At 39.9% G+C, this 21,327-nt stretch overlaps 1 long non-coding RNA gene across 1 annotated transcript in view; it reads left to right on the top strand.

Moving 5' to 3' along the window:
• The window catches only part of LOC139439890 (uncharacterized), an 82,070-nt gene extending 61,393 nt beyond the window's left edge, over positions 1–20,677 (top strand). Inside the window, exon 4 of the long non-coding RNA XR_011649993.1 lies at positions 20,484–20,677. This is a non-coding gene — a long non-coding RNA (uncharacterized lncRNA). The remainder of the gene's footprint in view (positions 1–20,483) is intronic.
• Positions 20,678–21,327: the final 650 nt, after the last annotated feature.

Here is a 21,327-nt window from a genome sequence, read left to right as displayed (position 1 = left end):
GTGCCTTTTTCAAGTCAATTATCCCCTCACCAGGGCCACATGGTTCTAATTTCTACAAACAAAGTTTAGAGGGGGGGGAGGCAAGATGGCGGCTGAGTGAACTTCCCGGTTACTAGCTCCTGGGGGGAATCGGCTGGGAGGCGTCGGAGACTCTTTGGGACCGGGCTGTTTCGGGATTTTTCTTGGTCTGGAGGTGTCTGGACATCGATTTGGAGGGAAGGTAACAGAGAGGATCCGTCTGTGAAATATACACGGAGATCCCAGCTACATGTGGAGGATTCCTCCTTGGGTAGGCGGAGCAGAGGCAGCTAGCACCACGCCGAGCCCCGGCGGGCGGTGGCCAGGGTAGCCTAGCCCAGCCGAGCCCAGCCAAGCCGCGGGGGGCGGCGGGCGGGGGACCGAGCCCAGGCGAGCACAGCCGAGCCTGGCAGCGGGGTTTCTGTTCTTTGTTTTTTTTTTTTTTATTTTTTATTTTTTTTATTGTTGTTGTTGTTGTTTTTTTTAATCCTCTCTTTCTTGTCCCCAATATTCTTCTTATACTATTTTATCTTAACAATACAATAGGTCCTGCAGGAAATACCTCACATTTGCTGGGTTTCCTCACCCTCCACTGCCTCATTTCTCTGTGAATAGATTTAGCCTATCTACACTATCCCCTTTCTCCTGCAACTTGATATCCTCCACCATCTGCTATCTCTCCTATATTCCATCTCCCTTTCTTTGATCCACAAAGTGTCTAACTCTTAATTTCTAATACCTTTGTTTAGTTTTCCATCTGGTATTCGTCCCTGAAACTATTACCTTTCTTTTCTCTTTCCCTCTCTCACGAAAACAATAGCCTCTTAGTACGTACCACATTCCTCCCATATTCAGTTGTCTACCTCATTATAGGTACTTTCCTACTACTATAACTCTACACAATTTACATGATCTAACCTCCATCCTCCCAGAACTCATATTGTTGCTTTGTTAACATATATCACCAATACTACTTCACACTTTTTCCTTCCTTACACAATTGCCTTTCCCCAGCACTAATACTTTCCTTTAAAGTGAGCTTAACTAGCAATAAGAAATTGGAATAAGAAGAACAAAGTGACAAAGAGAAGATATAACACTTACACAAAAACAACAGCTAATTAATCTCCAAGACTAGACAAAGAAGCTAAGGAACTGATTAAACCCATCAAGAAAAAATGTTGACAAGACAGCAACAAAAATCTACAAACCAAACCAGTAATCAGGAAAACATGGCTGAATCCAATCAACAAACTAAAAATCAGGAAGGAGGGCAGGACTTCCCACAAGCAATGAAAGATCTCAGAACATTTATCACCGACAAATTTGATGAAGTAATGAAAGAGGTTAACAGCATGAAGAGAACACTTGGAGGGGAAATTGCAGACATGCGCAAAAAAATAACAGATATATGATGGAAATGAACACCACAATTCAAGAAATCAAAAATACACTTGCAGCAAATATCTGCAGACTAGAAGAGGCAGAGCAGAGAATTAGTGATGTGGAAGACAGTGCATTGGAAATCAAACAGATAGTAGAAGTGGTCAATAAAAAGGTAGAAAAAATCCAGATAGGACTTAGGGACCTGAATGATAACGCAAAATGCTCGAACATACGTATTATAGGCATTCCAGAAGGAGAAGAGAAGGGAAAGGGGTCAGAAGGAGTGTTGCAGGAAATAATGAATGAAAACTTCCCAAATCTACTGAAAGAGACAGATGTACATATCCAAGAAGCACAGCGCACTCCACTGGTCATAAACCCCAACAGGCCCACCCCAAGACATATACTTGTCAAATTATCCAATGCTCAAGACAAAGAAAAAATTCTAAAAGCAGCAAGAGAAAAGAAAACCATCACATACAAGGGAAACTCCATAAGATTAAGTGCTGATTTCTCATCTGAAACGATGGAGGCAAGAAGGCAGTGGTATGATATAGTCAAGGTACTAAAGGAAAAAAATTTCCAACCAAGAATACTCTATCCAGCTAAACTAGCATTCAAAAATGATGGAGAGTTCAAAATATTCACAGATAAACAGAAACTGAAAGGGTATATCAACAAGAAACCTCCCCTTCAAGAAATTCTTAAGGGAGTTCTGCAGGAAGAAAGGAAAAAACAGGACAGTCAGAGATGGAGGAGAGTGTAAAAGCAACAAGAAAGACAAAAATAGAAGGGGAAAATAAAATAATACAAACAAAATATAACAAACACAAATCCAACCAAAATATGGCTACCATAAATAACTCTCTAAATGTAATAACACTGAATGTCAACTGATTAAACTCACCTATCAAAAGATTCAGACTGGGACACTGGATAAGGAAATATGACCCATCTATATGCTGTCTACAAGAGACACATCTTAGACCCAGAGACTCATGGAGGTTGAAAGTGAATGGCTGGAAAACAATCATACAAGCAAACAACAACCAAAAAAAGGCAGGAGTAGCTATATTAATATCAGACAAAATAGACTTTAAAAGCAAAACAATTGTGAGAGACAAAGAAGGATACTATATTTTAGTGAAAGGGACAATCTGTCAAGAAGATCGAACAATCATAAATATTTATGCTCCTAACAAGGGCGCCTCTAAATATGTGAGGCAAACGCTGGAAAAACTAAGTGAAAGAATAGATGCATCTACAATTATAGTGGGGGATTTTAATACACCACTATCAACTCTGGACAGAACATCTCAAAAGAGAATCACTAAAGAAACAAAACATTTGAACAGTATATTAGAAGAGCTGGATCTAATAGACATATATAGATCGTTACACCCAAACACAGCAGGATATACATTTTTCTCAAGCGCACATGGAACATTCTCCAAGATTGACCATATGCTAGGCCACAAAGAAAGGCTTAATGAATTCAGAAAGATCGAAATCATACAAAACAATATCTCTGACCACAGTGGAGTGAAGCTGGAAATTTGCAAGGGACAGAGACCCAGACTTCACACGACAATTTGGAAATTAAACAGCACACTCTTAGAAAAACAGTGGGTCAAAGAGGAAATCTCAAAAGAAATCAATGACTACCTTGAAACAAATGATAATGATAACACAACATACCAAAATTTATGAGATGCAGCAAGAGCGGTACTGAGAGGGAAATTTATAGCCATAAATTCATATATCAAAAAAGAAGAAAGAGCAAAAATTGGAGAATTAACTGCACTTTTGACGGAATTAGAAAAACAACAACAAAGTAACCCAACAGGAAGAAGGAAGGAAATAACAAAGATAAGAGCAGAACTAAATGAAATAGAAAATAAGAAAGCACTTGAAAAAATAAACAAGACCAAGAGCTGGTTTTTTGAGAAGATCAACAAAATTGACAAACCTTTAGTGAGACTAACAAAGAAAAAAAGAGAAAAGATGCAAATACACAAAATAAGAAATGAGAAAGGTGATATCACCACTGACCCCACAGAAATAAAGACTATCATAAGAGGATACTTTGAAAAACTATATTGCAACAAAAATGACAATTTAGAGGAAATGGACAAATTCCTAGAAACACATAAGCAGCCCATACTGATGAAAGAAGAAATTGATGATCTCAACAAACCAATCACAAGCAAAGAGATAGAATCAGTCATTAAAAATCTCCCAACTAAGAAGAGCCCAGGGCCAGACGGCTTCACAGGTGAATTCTACAAAACATTCGGAAAGAACTAACACCAATCCTGTTGAAACTATTCCAAAAAATCAAAACAGAAGGAACACTGCCTAATTCCTTCTATGATGCCAACATTACCCTAGTACCAAAGCCAAACAAAGACACAACAAGAAAGGACAATTACAGACCAATTTCTCTAATGAACCTAGACGCAAAAATACTTAACAAAATACTTGCTAATCGTATTCAACAACACATTAAACGAATTATACACCATGACCAAGTTGGATTTATTCCAGGTATGCAAGGATGGTTCAACATAAGAAAATCAATCAATGTAATACCCCATATAAACAGATTGAGAGAAAAAAACCACATGATTATATCTATAGATGCAGAAAAGGCATTTGACAAAATACAGCACCCCTTCCTGATAAAAACACTCCAAAAGATTGGAATACAAGGAAACTTTTTGAACATGATAAATAGTACATATGAAAAACCTAAAGCCAACATTGTTTACAATGGCGAAATCCTGAAATCCTTCCCTCTAAACTCAGGAACAAGACAAGGATGTCCATTGTCTCCGCTCCTATTTAACATTGTCTTGGAAGTACTTGCTCGAGCACTGAGACAAGAAACAGATATAAAAGGCATTCAAATTGGAAGGGAAGAAGTCAAAATTTCATTATTTGCAGATGACATGATCCTATATATAGAAAACCCTGAGATATCTACAACAAAGCTCCTAGAACTCATAAATGAGTTTAGCAAAGTCGCAGGTTATAAGATCAATGCGCAAAAACAGTAGCATTTCTGTACACCAATAATAAGCAAGATCAGGAGGAAATCAAGAAACAAATACCATTCACAATAGTAAATAAAAAAATCAAATACTTAGGAATAAATTTAACTAAAGAGGTAAAAAACTTATACATCGAGAACTATACAAGATTGTTCAACGAAATCAAAGAAGACCTAAATAAATGGAAGAATATTCCCTGTTCATGGATAGGAAGACTGAATATTATTAAGATGTCTATCCTACCAAAACTGATCTACACATTCAACGCAATCCCAATAAAAATCAACACAGCCTTCTTTAAGGAACTAGAAAAACTAACTATGAAATTTATTTGGAATAGAAAGAGGCCCCGAATAGCCAAAGACATATTGAAAAAGAAAAACGAAATAGGAGGAATCACACTTCCTGACTTCAAAACATACTACAAAGCTACAGTAGTGAAAACATCATGGTACTGGCATAAGGAGAGACACACAGACCAATGGAATCGAATTGAAAGTTCAGATATAGAACCTCATGTATATAGCCATATAATATTCAATAAAGCCACCAAACCCTCTCAACTGGGAGAGAATGGCCTATTCAACAAATGGTGCCTGGAGAACTGGATAGCCATATGTAGAAGAATGAAAGAGGATTACCATCTCACACCTTATACAAAGATCAACTCAAGATGGATCAAAGACCTAAATATAAGAGCCAAGACCATAAAGACCTTAGAAAGCAGTGTAGGGAAACATCTACAGGACCTTGTAATAGGAAATAGCTTCATGAATATCACACCAAAAGCACGAGCAGCAAAAGAACAAATAGATAAATGGGACTACCTCAAAATTAAAGCCTTCTGCACCTCAAAGGACTTTGTCAAGAAAGTAAAAAGGGAACCCACACAATGGGAGAAAATATTTGGCAGCCATATATCTGATAAGAGACTTACAACTTGCATATATAAAGAACTCATATATCTTGAAAACAAAAAGATAAACAACCCATTTAAAAAATGGGAAAAAGATTTAAACAGACAATTCTCCAAAGAAGAAATACAAATGGCTAAAAAGCACATGAAAAAATGCTCCAAATCACTAGCTATCAGGGAAATGCAAATCAAAAGTATAATGAAATACCATCTTACTCCCATAAGATTGGCAGTCATGAAAAAAACAGTAGAATACAAATGCTGGAGAGGATGTGAAGAAAGGGGAACACTCATCCATTGCTGGTGGGAATGCAGAAGGATCCAACCATTCTGGAGGACAGTTTAGCGGTTTCTCAAAAAATTATCCATAGATTTGCCATATGACCCAGCAATACCACTGCTGGGTATATACCCATCAAATCTGAAAACAAGGACACAAACCGATATATGTACACCAATGTTCACAGCAGCATTGTTCACTATCGCCAAAAGTTGGAATCAATCCAAATGTCCATCAACAGATGAGTGGATCAATAAAATGTGGTATATACACACAATGGAATACTACTCAGCTGTAAGAACCAATACACTACAATTGCACATGATAACATGGATGAACCTTGAGAATCTTATGTTGAGTGAAGCAACCCAGGCATTGAAGGACAAATAGTGTATGACCTCAATGATATGAAATAAGTTAACTGCCTCAGAGAGCTAGAGTCTGGAAAAGTGGCTTACAGGAAATCGGGGGGTGGAGGAAGGATGTGAGTTAATGTCTGCAGGGGTGGAATCTGTGATGAGCTGGCGGTAAGTATGAGCACAAAGAAGGGACAAAATGGGGGCAAGGGGTTACCTTCGGGTGGGGTTTTCTGGGTTTGAGAGGGGCTGGGGATGGGAAGAGGGGTAATATTGTCCAAGAAATAGGTGGGAGGGAGGGGCAACATACGAACATGGGAGAGTGTCAGAAGTTCGTTGAGAACTAAATGTTGAGTAAAACGTATCAAAGTATAAGTAGGAGGGTTACCTGGTTAGGACGCTCAGGGGGTATGATCTGATGCGGGATGGACTCTGGAGGGAATAGCTGAAGGCTCATTTTGCCAAGGTGGGTTCTACCATTGGGTGGGGTGGACCCATATCCTGGGGAAGACTAATGCCGTCGAATAGAGAGAACTGTATCTCTCGTGAGAAAGGACGGCTCCCAGGGCATTAGATTGGCAGGCGTTGTGGGCCCTAAGGGGAGGGGAAAATGGATGTGGAATGGATGGAACAAAGGTAAATAAGGGGGCAAAAGAGGAGTTATGTGAGAGTACACGAGGATGAATATAAAACAGCTAATATTACACCAAAAACATATAGGGGACGACAGACTAATAATGAAAACCATAAGACAAAACATAGGATAACTAAAAAATTTAGGAAACTGTACCACCTAAAGTATGGACCACATAGTAAGCACAAATGTCACCTTGTTTGAAAACTATAGTTTCGGAATCTGTACATCAGTTTCAGGAAATATGATATGAATAAGTTAAAAGATTATTGCTGTGGAAGGGAAAAGGTTTTATGGTGGATCTGGGGAGATACTGTATATTGTATATATGAATTTCGGTGATCTAAGACTCTTCTGAAGCTGACATTATGTTGGGATTCACTTTACGGGAAGTTTTGGATCACAGAGTGGCTCAACAATGGCAGCGGAGGAATACTGATATGGGATGTTATTGACAGGATATATATGGTTGACAGGGAGTTATACAGGGCATATGCCCAGGGTATATGGTAATGTCTATATATACTCATAGTGGAAACAATTAAAACAACAGCTGGGGGGGTACTGGGCTCCTGGCCGGGGGGTCAGTGTTGTGGGCCCTGGGAGAGCAGCGGCAATCCTCCAGGTACAACGGCAAGAACCAGGAAGGAAGGAGGGCCCAACAGTGGGCTCTTGATACTAATGGCTACACTTTTGAGCCTATACACCTGCAATAAGAACAAGGCCTAGAGTAGCATTGTGCCTGGGGGTTTCCTCCTGACAGCCTTCATGTTACTCAAATGTGGCCACTCTCACAGCCAAACTCAGCGTGTAGATGTGATGCATTCCCCCCAGCGTGGGACACGACACCCAGGGATGAGCCTCCCTGGCACCGAGGGATCACTACAATATACCAGCTGAAGAAGCAACTAGAAAATGACCTTGAATTAAAGATTCAATGCGGAACAGCAGAATATACCTGTCTACATATAATAACATGACTTTGGGAAGCTGTTCGACCTAATGAAAGGGGGAAATGGAAAGGAGAAATGAGATTATAAGGCTGTGAGTCTCTAAAAATGAGTCTGGAGGTTGTCAGAAGGAATACCCCTATGTACAACTGAACAGAGTCTAAGAGACAGATAAGGTAGATACAACCCCGGGTATTGGCTCTTTTGAGGGATAAAGAGACCCACGGGTTCTATGGTCATGGCAGAAGGGATTCACTGCCATGACAGATGGCCCTTCTTTGGAGCTGGTGTTTCTGCGTGATGGAATTGGACTCAGAGGATCTCTTTTCACAAGACTTGCATGCTACTTTATTGGAATTGTAGGTGGTGCTGGGTTTAAGATATATGTAGGGGATTTGAATCTCTGGACTGATAATATGACACCCAGGCCCAGAGCCTCAACAGACTTCAGCTCCTACACTTTGATTTATTGGACTTATTCCACTCAGCTAACATGGAGTTGAGGAAGGTCAACCACCACAACATGGAGCCTAGAGTGTCTACAACTGAAAGCAGGAGGAGTGCATCCAGTATCCATGTGGAATCTAAGCCCTCACTTGACATAGGTGTGCAATGGACACAACCAATCCAATGTCCACAGAGAAAATGTGGAATGGGTGTGGGAACGGTAGCCATGGGGGCTGCTGGGTGTGGGGAACGGGAGGAAGAGATGAGATGTGGAGGGGTTTTTGGGACGTGGAGTTGTCCTGGATAGTGCTTCACGGACAATTACGGGACACTGTAGACCCCCCCAGGGCCCACTGGATGGAATGTAGAGAGAGTCTGGGCTATGATGTGGACCATTGACTATGGGATGCAGTGATGCTCAGAGATGAACTTACCAGGTGCAATGGATGTGTCATGATGATGGGAGAGAGTGTTGCTGTGGGGGGAGTGGGGGGCGGTGGCGGTGGGGTTGAATGGGACCTCATATTTTTTTTAATGTAATTAAAAAAAATAATGATTAAAAAAAAAAAAGAACATTTTGGTTGCAGGAAATGGAGGTCACTTAAATTACCACAGGGATAGAAGATTTATTTATGGGAAAAAAAAAAAGTTTAGAGTTTTCTGTTCTAAAATCTTATATAAATGAAACGTATGGGATATATTAAGTTGTGTCTGGCTGCTATCACTCATCATAATGTTTTTGAGATTCATATCATTGTGCTGATCCGGACTTAATTCCTTTTTATTGGCAAATAGCATCCCTGTCTGAATATATCACAATGTCTTCATCCATCTATTTCCTAATGGATATTTAGGTTGTTTCCAGATCTTAATTGTTATAATATTTCTTATATACATTTGCATGTGTGAGTGTCTGTGTGTAGCTATGTTTTCAGTTCCCTTGGATTAATACCTAAGAGTAGAATTGCTATGGAAATTTGCTTGACAAAATATTGTTCAAAGATTTTCTAAATTGGATTTTAAAACAAAACAGAAAAATCAGGGAATGTATGTGGCTCAAGTGATTGGGTTCTGCCCACATGGGAGGTCCATGGTTCTGTTCCTGGTGCCTTCTAAAGAGGACAGTAAGCTGGAGTGACAGACATGTGTGGTGAGCTGACACAACTTGATGATGCAACAAAAGACACAAGAAGAAAAATGTGAGTGACACTGCAAAGCATGGAGCAGAGGTGCCTCAAGCAATTAGGTGCCTCCCTCCAACATCGGAGGTCCCAGGTTCAGTTCCTGGTGCCTCCTAAAGAAATAAGGAAGACAAACAGATAGAGCAAATGCAAACAACAAAGGCGTGGGGAGAGATTAATAGTAAAATAAATCTTTAAAAAATCAGTGAAAAGTACTTAAGCTAAATGCAAACACAATTAAATCATAACAAAATATTTGAAAAATCAAAGATGTAGAACAAATGTTAAAGGCAGCCTGAGAATAAGGAAACTTTATATATAGGGGAACAGCAATCTGAATGACATTCCCTTTATAAGAAAAACAAACAATGAATGCCAGAAGACAGTGGAATGACATTTTACAATGCTGTAAGCAAACAATTTAAGTAAGAATTCTATATCCAGCAAAAATAAATTTCAAAAATGAGGATAAGAATATTGCAGCATTGCTGTTAACCACAGCCCATAGGTCATACTAGCTGTAATTTTTCCATGCTTTACATTCCCACCACCCTGCATTAGTGATGTACATCTGCTGTAGCTCACAGAAGGACACTCTTGCATCTGTACCATCAACCACAATTCTTATCCTCCCTGGGTTCACTGTGCTATTTAGTCCCTAGATTATTCTCTAGCTTTTTTTCAATTGACATTTACATAACTAGACTACCCTTTTCAACCACAGTCCCATTTATAAACGAGTTACTACTTACTATAATGTGTCACCATCAACTCTATCCATTTCCACACTTTTACAGTCAAGTTAATTAAAGCTTCTGCGTACATTAAGCATCAGTAGTCCTTCTCAGTCCTCTTTGTTGATAATTGGGGGGGTATGGAAAAAGAGTGCCAAATGTATACTGTGGACCCAGTTGGTGGTAACAGTCTGATGATATTATCTCATAATCTGTAACAAATATTCCACCACAGTGTGGTATGTTGATGAAGGGGTGTTGCATGGGAATTCTACATGTGAGCATGATTGTTTTGTAAGTTCACAAACTCTGCAATAAAAATATATTTTAAAAAGTAATAGAGTGGGTTGGGGGGAAATACACCTCATGTAAGATATGGACTATACTTAGCAGTAACATTTTGATGATGCTCTTGCACAGTTTGTAACATATGTTTCACAACAATGCACGGTTTTGGTGGTGGGGTGATGTATGTGAGCCCCCTATGGTGAGGCACATGTTTGTTTTGTAAGTTCACAGCTTTTACTATACATTTATTGTTTATGTATGTGCATGTATGAATGATATACTTCAATAAAAATTTTAAAAATGAGGGTTAGATAAAGACATTTTTCAAATATTTAAAAGTTGAAAGAAATTGTCAACAGCAGACCTGCAGTACCATCCACCCTGAAAGCTGCTGGGTGTGCTGTGCTCTCTGCAGTAGTCCTTACCCCCTGCCACTTCAGCTGCCACGAGCTTATCTCCCCTGCCAGGGGCATGCTGTCTCCTCTGTGGATGAGGGTCTCCTAACACCTTCTTGTCCTTCTGGTACACCTCTGCTGCTCCTCATCTGGCCTTGCTATTATTTAATTTGACTTGCTAGGCGTTCCTAATTCCCCTTAATATTTTTTTCCTTAAACATTGACTATACCTATTATACTGTTAATTTTTATATCTGAGATCAATGGTTGCCTAAATACATAAACTATTCATTGTTTCTGATGAAATGTATGGTGCTTTGTTTTCATTTGTGTTTATTCATTTAGGCTTAATTTAGTCTGCAGGTAAGCTGGGGGTATAAATTTATGATGCTTTCCTTCAGAGGTTTCCTCTGCTCCTGCTGGGAGCTGGTGGGCACTGCTGATTTAGCACCACATTAGTCCTCTTTGAGGGTCTGGATTTAAAGTGAGGGTTTCCAGCTTCATCATCCTCATCTTCAAGTGGGCTGAAGACAGAATCCCTCCCGGTGTAGATGCTTACCCTGGGGCAACCTGGCTCCTATATTCACTTACACCTTTGCCAAATCTTGTTTTAGCTCTCTGTTGTTCTTCCTTCCTTCCTTCCCCTTTTCCTTTCTTTTTTTTCCCCCTTTTATTTTCCTTACTTCCTTATATGTTTGGTAATTTATTATAAAGCATGGTTGTTGTGATATAGCCAGGATCTCTTGCCATTGTCATGGGAAGGTCCTTCTAGATGGTCATAGTGCAGGAAGTTGAAGTGCAGAGTCTAATTTTTCTCTTTATTAGAAAAGTTGTGAGTTTACAGAATAATCAAGTGTAAAATACAGGATTCCTGTATACCACCATATTATTAATACCTTACTTGGTGTGGAACTTTTGTTACAATTGATGAAAGCACAATTTTCTAGCTTTGCTACTAATTATAGCCTGTGATTTAAATTAGGCTTCACTGTGCAATGCTGTTCTAAGGATTTTAAAAAATGTTTTATTTTGATACCCCTCTTAACCGCACTCAGGTATATATTTTAGTGTTGTTAATTTCATTCACAATGTTGTGCTACCATAACCCCCATTCATTACCAAAACTGTTCCACAGTTTCAAATAGGAACCCAGGCATTTCAGGCCTCAACTTCCCATTCCCTAAGCCGCCCTGTCCCCTGACAACTATTTTCTAGATTCAGACTCTAGGAGTTTTCTTATTCTAATTATCTCATATCAGTGAGACCATACACTACTTGTCCTTTGTGTCTGCCTTATTTCATTCAACATGATGTCTTCAACGTCGTTCAACAGGATGTCCGTAGTGTTGCATGTATCAGAACTTCATTCCTTTTTATAGCTGAATAATATTCCATCGCATGTATATGCCACATTTTGTTTATTCATTCGTTGGTTGATGGACATGAGTTGCTTTCATCTTTTGGCTACTGTGAATAATACTGCTATGAACATCAGTGTGCAAATATCTGTTTGCATCCCCGCTTTCAATTCTTTGGGGTATATACCTAGAGATGGGATTGCCAGGTCATATGGTAATTCTATACTTAACTTTTTGGGGAACCACCAAACTGTCTTCCATAGTAGCTGCATCATTTTACATGGCCACCAGCAATGAATGAGTATTCTAATTTTTAAACTATGTATGTTACATCACCTTAGTTAGTCTCAGTTTCCCCTGCATGAAATAGGGCCACCTCAAGATTATGTTAAGGATTGTTGAGGTAGTATTTGGAAACACATTTTGCAATCACTGGTTACATATCAGTTAGCATGTAGCAGATGTTACATTATTCCTTGTTGAATGAACCAGTAGATGAACGTAAAGGTTTACCTCCTGTGGACATAGAAAAGACATGCTGGAAACAAACTAGAAACAGAAAGATGGAAAGAGAATGTTGCTTGTTTATGTGGGATTCTACTGGGGATGTTTGAAAAGGGTAGAGATAGGAGAGGATGTGAGAAACATGATGACAGGATAAATCACAAGCAAGATGGCTAGTGAACTTGAGAACAGCTGTGAAAAGAATGAACACAGAACAATAACAATCAAAAATTCGCCAGGAGGAAATACCAAAGTTGTTGCATGTTGTTTTTCATCATAAACCCCAAGTGTTTGAGAAGCAGCTGTATGTGGCGCTCACACTCTATTTTCCTTACTTCTTCCTTATTAATGTCACAAACAATTGTACTCTTGGATGCTATTTGTATAGCTTAATTTTCACTAACTTTAAAATACCCAACTCTGCCAAGCCCTTTTACACACATTAACTAATACTCAAAACAATAGTGAGATGAGCATTTTTAAACCCCTTTTCCTAGTTAAGAAAATTGAGGTTACTTTCTTATAATTATTTCCTTTCATTTGCCTGATGAGACTGAGACCCAGTAATTTTTCCTTAGATTTCCTCTCCTTGAACCACAGTTCGGAATTCTTGCCAATAGACATGGCATAAAGCAGGTTCTACTTTTTTTTATACCTGGGTTTTGCCGTGGCTTTTTGTACCTCTTATATATTAAGAGAGATTGGGCAAATCTTTAGCATTTGGAGTTTCATTACTTGCCTGGTTGCTTTTATATTCTCGGTTTCTCTTGGTTGACAGATATTTTCAAGAATCTGCTTTTTACTGTATTCTTTTTTGCAATAATAAATCAATGCCAAAATGCCAATATAAGGGACCTTTGTTTTAATGAGGAAAAATAAGGAAACTAGGAAGTTATGTTGAAATACAGAATGCTTGCTTTTTAAAAAAAAAAATTATTTTTTATTTATTTCTTTCCCTTTCCCGGCCCTCCCCTCCATTGTCTGCTCTCTGTGTGCATTTGCTGTGTGTTCTTCTGTGTCCACTTGTATTCTTGCCGGTAGTACTGGGAATCTGTGTCTCTTTTTGTTGCGTCATCTTGCTGCATCACATCTCTGTGTGTGCAGCACCACTCCTGGGCAGGCTGCACTTTTTTGCACAGGGTGCTCTCCATAAAGGATACACCCCTTGAGTGTGGGGCTCCCCTAGGCAGGGGACATCCCTGTGTGGCAGGGCACTCCTTGTGCGCATCAGCACTGTGTGTGGGTCAGCTCACCACACTGGTCAGGAGGCCCTGGGTTTGAACCCTGGACCTCCCATGTGGTAGGCAGATGCTCTATCAGTTGAGCCAAATCTACTTCCCATGCTTGCCTTGAAGTCTTAGATTCATACAGGTTACAAAGCTCTGAGATACGTAGCAGTACCTGGGAGAGGGAAAAATGATCCTTCATGTGATTCAGGGACTATAGGGTAAAAACAAACACACTGTTCACAAGTAGCTCACATATTACTGAAATTTCTCTTGTTTATCCTCTTAGAGAGAATATTGTTTATCATGGTGAACAGCACACTCAAAAGCATCCCTTTGGAAAATACAACATGAGTGGATGAGGCTGCTTTTTATAATGTCCTTTAGGGGCTTTATGACAAAGCAAAAAATAAAGTACAGTTCAGTGAAAGCAATTCCATAGGGGCAAAGATGATGCAGTCCAGCTATGCAGCTCTTGACCTAATTAGGGACACACACATGCACAAATATGTATATATTTAATATTTATGTATTTTAAATAAATTTCATTGAGGTCTAATTTGCACACAATAATATGTGCATTTTTTTTTGAGGTAACAGAGCAAGGGATTGAGCCACTGAGCCATATTGACTCCCCCGAATTGGTTTTCTTTTTTTTTTTTGTTTGCTTGTTTGTTTGTTTGTTTTTTTTTTGTTGTTGTTATTTTATGTGACCTTATTTTTTTCTTTTAATTATTTTTAATTGTCTTTTTAAAAAAAGATACATAGATCACAAAAAATGTTACATTAAAAAATAAAAGAAGTTCCCATATACCCCACACCCCACCTACCCCCACTCCTGCCACATCAACAATCTCGTTCATCATTGTGGCACATTCATTGCATTTGGTGAATACGTTTTGGAGCACCACTATACTGCATGGATAACAGTTTACATTGTAGTTTACACTCTCCCCCAGTCCATTCAGTAGGTTATGGCAGGATATATAATGTCCAACATTTGACCCTGCAATATCATTTAGGACAACTCCAAGTCCCAAAAATGCTCCAACATCACCACTTCTCCCCTCTCTCTGCTCTCAGCAACTACCAAGGTCACTGTCTCCACATCAATGATACAATTTCTTCCATTGCTAGAGTCACAATAGTTTTATAGTAGAATACCAGTGAGTCCTCTATAACCCATATTTTATTCCTCTATGTGGACCCTGGGATGGTGATGTCCACTCCACCTCTAAATTGAGAGGGGGCTTAGATCCTACATGGCTGGTGGATGGAATTCTCTTGCTTGCAGCTGTAGGCACTCTCAGTTCCCTAGTGTGGTGGTTGACCATCTTCACCTCTCAGTTAGCTGATCTGAGTAAGTCCAATGAACTGGAGAGTAGGATTTGCAACTCTGCTGAGGCTCAAGGCCTATGTGGCACATGGCCAGTCCAGAGATTCAAGTTTGAGTATATACCAACCCCAGTGCCAACCACAGGTTCAGTGAAAGTGACAGAAGAAGTGTAGAAAGGTCACATCTGAGTCCAACTCTATCACACTGAGGAGCACAAATTCCAAAGGAGGGCCCTATGACAAGGCACTGAACTCCAGAGCCATCTGCCATGACCATAGAACTATGTGTCTCCATAGCCCTCAGGAGCACCAGTACCTGGGGTTGTATCTACTTTGGCTGTCTCTGGGATCCTGCTGAGCTGTGCATAATTGCAACTCCTCTGATGACCTCCTGACTCATTCTGAAGTCTTCTAGCCACTTAAACTCATTTGTCTTTATCATTTCTCCTTTTATTCAAGGTCTTTGTCTACTTGCATCACCAGCCTGTGATTGTTAGTAATCCCTCAGAACCAGGGAGGCTCATCCCCAGAAGTCATGTCCCACACAGGGGGGAAGGTAAATCATTTACATGGTGATTTTGGCTTAAAGAGGGGCCACATTTGAGCAACATGGAGACTCTCAGGAGGTAATTCTTAGGCACCCTGCTGCTCTAGGCCTAGTTGAACTTTCAGGGACACAAGCTCATAAACATAGTCATCAGTATCAAGGGGTACCAAAGGCTCATGATTGGACCATCCTTCTTCACTGGTCTTTGCCCTTCCACTTGGGGATTATTGCTGTTCCATTGGGGAATGTGATGGAGCTCCCCTGGCTAGGACCTCAGCACTTCCTAAGTTATTGTTTGTAACTCTAACTACAATGAAAATGCCCAATGAATATCTGAACATTTTTATATACCCTATATACATGCCCTGGTGAACTCCCTCCCAACCATGTATCCCCTTTCAATAACACCCCACACCAGTGTTCCTTCCCTGCCATGGTTGAACCCCTTTGTGGTCTAAAACTTCTTCCAAAATGAAGCCTAGTATGTTGCCAAATTCAATTAGTAGGAAAATGAAATAGTAACGATAGGTTTAAAGATTCAAAATAGAATACATACTAATTTAGAAAACTAAAAATAAAAAATAAATTGAGGTATTTAAAAATGAAAAATATCATAAAACTTTGTTTTTGACATTTTGCCTTTCATCACTATAATAGGTGTTGCCCTGTATGTATAGTAGCAAGGCAATTTCTTTCATTCCTTCCTCAGTGTCTTCATCCTTTTTTAAAAATTTTAAATTTTGTCTTCAAAAAAGTTTTAGATCACAGTTAAGTCCCATATTCAATACAGGGGACTCCCATATATCCAACATCAACCCTCTTCCCCCTCTTCTAGCAATGATCTTTTTCCATGTTCCTGTTATATTTGCTACAGCTGATGTACAGAAATTGAAACATAGCTACCAAACATGGTTCCATTTTGGTTTACGTTATGGTTTATATTTTAGACTGCACAATTTTCTAAATTTTTAGTTGCATTATGGTTTATATTATGGTTTACATTTTAGATGATACAATTTTATAAATTTTTGGTGAAATTTAACATGTCCTATATCCAGCATTGCATGATCTTGTGGAACACTTCCATTGCCCCCCAGTTACCCGCTCTTCCATCTACTCAATTCCTCTCCCCTCCTCCCCTCAGGGCCCACAGTGACAACCAAGCTTCACTGCTTGAAGGACCAGATTCACAGGTACTTGCAACAATGCTGAGGGTTTGACACACTGGCCTGTCCTCCCCCATTGGGAGCCATCAATTCTCTTGAGAGACACAATTCCCTCCGTATGAGAACATCAGGCCTCCCCAGGATGGGGGTACACCTTCCCAGGTTTTTGGTTTTGTTTTTCAGAGGCACTGGGGACTGAACACAGGAACTCCCTAGTGGGAAGCAGGTGCTCCCCAAAATGTACTATTTCAAGTATATATTTTAAAGAATTTTGATAATCTTATGTACTATGACAAACTTTAATTCACCACTACAAGTAAGACAGAACATTTCTGTCACCCTCAAAATTTCCATTCCAGTGAAAATACCTTCCAACCTCTGAGCTGCTATTGATTGGCTTCTGGCACTAAAGATACAGACTTGCCTTTTCTGGAGTTTCATCTGGATGGATCTTAACTGTGAAATATTCAGTGCCTGGCTTCTCTTGCTCAGCATAGTATTTTTGTGACACCTCCAGGTCATCATGTGTGTCTGTTCCTTTGCCTTCCTGGTGAGTATCATTCTGCTGTATAAATAATGACATTTTAAGGTCTATAGACAGTTCTTGACCCAGAATACCAATGTCCTGATCAGTTTTGGCTTAGCATATTTTTCTAGAGTTTAAATATATTTATTCTGAGGAGAAAATGTGTTGATTGTGCGATATACTTATATGCTAAAATAGCAAGAATTAAAATGAGACTTTTTCTATCTTTTTTGACTGAGTCCTCAAGAAAATAGGTGACACATAGGGCAAAACTTCAATATTCCAAAGTAAAGTGCTAATCTACCTAAGTGGAATTTACAAAACAGAAGTCTTCTTCAACTTTCAGTTTCCTCAGGCAACCAGAAGGGATTGGAGAAGCCTCAAGTGTGGTTGGAAACTAGAACTGCGTCTTTTACGGAAGGCTGTTACTGTGCTGAGTCCAGTGTGTGGGGCAGTGGCTCTCTAGTTCTCCCTTTGCTTTAAGCCATTTGAAAGGGACTTCATGGAAGCCACATGAAGACTCTGACCCCATGCCCCTGGAGTCTCTGAGGATGCAGAGCCTGGTGGTGGCCTGTGTCCAGGAGGCCTAAAAGTCAAAGTGTGTGGCTGGAGTTGCCTGTTCCACTGCAGATGGAGTGTGGTAGCTGCACTTTATAAGTACCCGTGCTGCTTTCTCATGAATGATGGGTCAAGGTGTTTCTGAGAAACAAAGGTGTGTGTGTCTGTGTAGGGGAGAGAGAAATCAAGGATCTGGAGCCATCTCATAGGGGCATTGCTCAAGGGGTGCCTGGAAGGATGAAGGACACCAGCAAGCAATAGGAGAGCGTGTATGTGGCCATTTCCAATACAACCAGGGATTGAAAGGAGGGTGCATTATTCATGTTAGGGAATTGTAGGAAGCTGGCAGTGATGTGTTGAAGGAGCTTCTCCAAAGACTCCACAAACACATCCTATGAGATAAGGAGATAGTTTAGACAGCTATTACCCAAATAGTCTAGACAGGACATGGCAAGGCAGCCAACAGCACCCAGACCAATTCCCCCTCCCCTGTCTTTTATCCTGATGATAACAGAAGCAATCTAGCAAATAGAGGGACAAGGAGGAAAATGCAGAGGAAGTAGAAACTAAACCAAAAGCTTACCTCTGAAGCAGGCCTCCGCTGGGGGCAGAAGAAACTTTGAATCTATGTGAAGTTTGGATTTTCTACTTGGCTGGATATACAGCCACAAAATGATGACTGTTTTGTGATTAGAAACCACATCAAGGAGCAGTTATGAAAAGGGCCTATCAAGAATGGGCACAGAGCAATTGGCAATGGGGGAGAAAGGAACTTTTTTTTCTTATTTAATTCCATAAGCCAAGCTTGTTCAAAATTCATGTAATTTTGGATATACTTGCATGATTGCAATTCATTTTCTAAAGTAGCTTTTATTAGATAAAACATAAAATGATTAACAATAACCAAAATTGGTGTGTTATCAGTGTTAAATCACTGTGATGATCAGTTTTGTGATATACACCAACCTACCCATGTAATAGATATTGGACCACCATGCCATCACTTACTGGTTATTTATAGCTTGTTGGACCTCAGCATCTTCTCCAGATGTACTAGAGAAAATAATGCTATAATTTAGAATAATTTGTGATTTGAATTATTTCAGTGCTTCGCCTCCTAGATATGCAAAATTCTACTATATCTAGGGTCATTTTCTGGCTGTGTGCTTCTCAGGCGATTATCCAGAAATTTAGTTCCATTTATGAGACATATTGGCCAACAGAGTGTTTGAAATGGCCAGGTATTTCTGGACAGGCAGCTGGATTTCCTATTCTGAGGTGGTGGAAGTTTTGTGATTTGGGGTATTTCATCTGATTTGGAGCACAACCCCAAGCAGTAGTTGGCTTTAATCCATGCCAGGAGAAGATGTTAGGAAAAAGGTGAGCTCGCACAGCCTCATCAAAGTCAGGACCTGAGAACCTAATCATGGGAGAGTCAGAGGAAAACTGCTGCCAGGTGAACAAGCAGGTGATCGCAGTCCAGTCCACATGCTTCTGATATCAGCCAAACAAAGAGCAGAAACCACCTGTTATATTTGGAGACTCAGTGTTTACCAATATTGCTTTTTGTCACAGTCACAAATAACCTCCAGGTGGTAAAAGCCAGTGGCCTATTTTTGGTCATTTACTTGGGGTGATAGCATACTTTGATGCATTTGACCCCTTCTTGCTTCTTAAATTGTTTACTATGCTTCTCTGATATGGGATTTCTGTACCCTCCTCCTGCCTCAGTGGTCACTCCTTCACCATCTCTTTTACTACAGCACTTGTAAATATTGGAGTAACTTAGGTCTCAGTCTGCTTACTTGCTGTATCCTCTATCTGAACACACCCTATAGGTGATTTCAACCAGTCCTTGGTTTTAAACACAATCTAATTCTGGATAGGCATACCATACCCAGAATTCCAGAGTTATATTTAACTATCTACCCAATGTGCCACCTAGATGATTTTTACCTCCAAACCTGCCAACAATATCAAGATTCCTAGTGCTCAGGACAGAAAAATTAAGGGTCATTCTGAAGTGCTCTCTTTCTTTGCAATCAACATGCAATCCATCAGCAAATCCTCTTGTCCCTGGTTTCAAAAGTGCATCACAAATCTGGCCATTACCCACCACCGACAGGGTTCCAATCATGGGCTAAACCACCGCACCTTTTAACATCCTCTCAACTGAAAGCCCTACTTTCATTCTTTTTCCTCTTTACTGATTTCTATCTAGTAGCCAGCGCTGTCATAGTTTTCCATAATAAAATCCAAAACCCTTACCCGTATAAGGCCTTAAGGTATTTGTCACCATCCCCTGTACTCTAGCTACTTCTTTGTTGTTATCCTCTTTCACCATCTGCTTGGCTTCCTCCTTCTTTCTGAGCACTCGAAGCACAGGCTCACCTCAAGGAGCATCTGCCTGGGGATCCACAGAACTTTTACTACCTGCAAGTCCTGCTCAAAAGTCAGCTCATCAGAGGAAAGTTCCTGACTACACCAAGTAAAATCGCTTTCCCAGGACAAAAAAATTGCTTTCCCATTCCAACCATTTCCAATTCCCTTGTCTGCTTTATTTTTCTTTGTAATATTTATCATATTATATGCCTATTCCTTACTATTAACCCATTCCACCTGCAGATGGAGGTAGAGGTGCTGCTACAAGCCAGGGGACACCAACGATTGCATGACCAGGAACCAGACAGAGGCAAGGAAGGGTTCTTCCCTGGAGTCCTTAGAGGGAGCACAGCCTTGCCAATACCAGGATTGTGTACTCCCATGAGTTTCGACTTCTAGCATCCAGAACAATGAGAGAATAAATTTCCATTGTTTTAAGCCACCAAGTTTGTGGTGCTTTGTTGTGGTAGCACTTGGGCACTAAGACATCCATCTGTTTGTATCTGTGCTTCTTCTCTCCTAACAGACCACTGACTAAACAAGAGCAGTACGTGGACAGTGGACAATGGACTGCTCTTGGACAATGATGGTACTTATGATACCAATGATTATGTTATCACTGATGGCAGAGTTTATTTCTGAATAGTAAAGAACTAGGGCTCTGAAATCAGACAGATGCTTATTCACCTCTCAGCTCCACCACCTACCAGCCATTTGAGAAATTCAAAATTACTTAATTCCTATGAACTTTAGATTCCTTATTTATAAAGGGGGTAATAATTTCACTTAACTTACTATGTAGAATCATGTTGATGATTAGTTGTTGCAAAGTACGTGAAACATCGAGCATAGACCCCAGCTCATAGTAAGTGTTCCATGTATTTTAGCCTAATATATAATATTAACTAACTAAAATAATAATGATTATTAATATTTTTGTTTGCCATTATAGCTGCTATAGAAAGCATATGTGAAGTGTGGGGGTCTATTGGGCTATGTTGCAGACGGGTTTACTTACCTGCTTGGTAACAGTGCACCAGCCTCCTCATGCTCTGGGTTCCATCTCAGTCCTCCTTCCATTCGCCAT

The sequence above is a fragment of the Dasypus novemcinctus genome, chromosome 10 (assembly GCF_030445035.2).
Source record: "Dasypus novemcinctus isolate mDasNov1 chromosome 10, mDasNov1.1.hap2, whole genome shotgun sequence".
In the NCBI taxonomy this organism is placed as follows: domain Eukaryota; kingdom Metazoa; phylum Chordata; class Mammalia; order Cingulata; family Dasypodidae; genus Dasypus; species Dasypus novemcinctus.
This window is presented reverse-complemented; position numbering and strand designations above follow the sequence as displayed.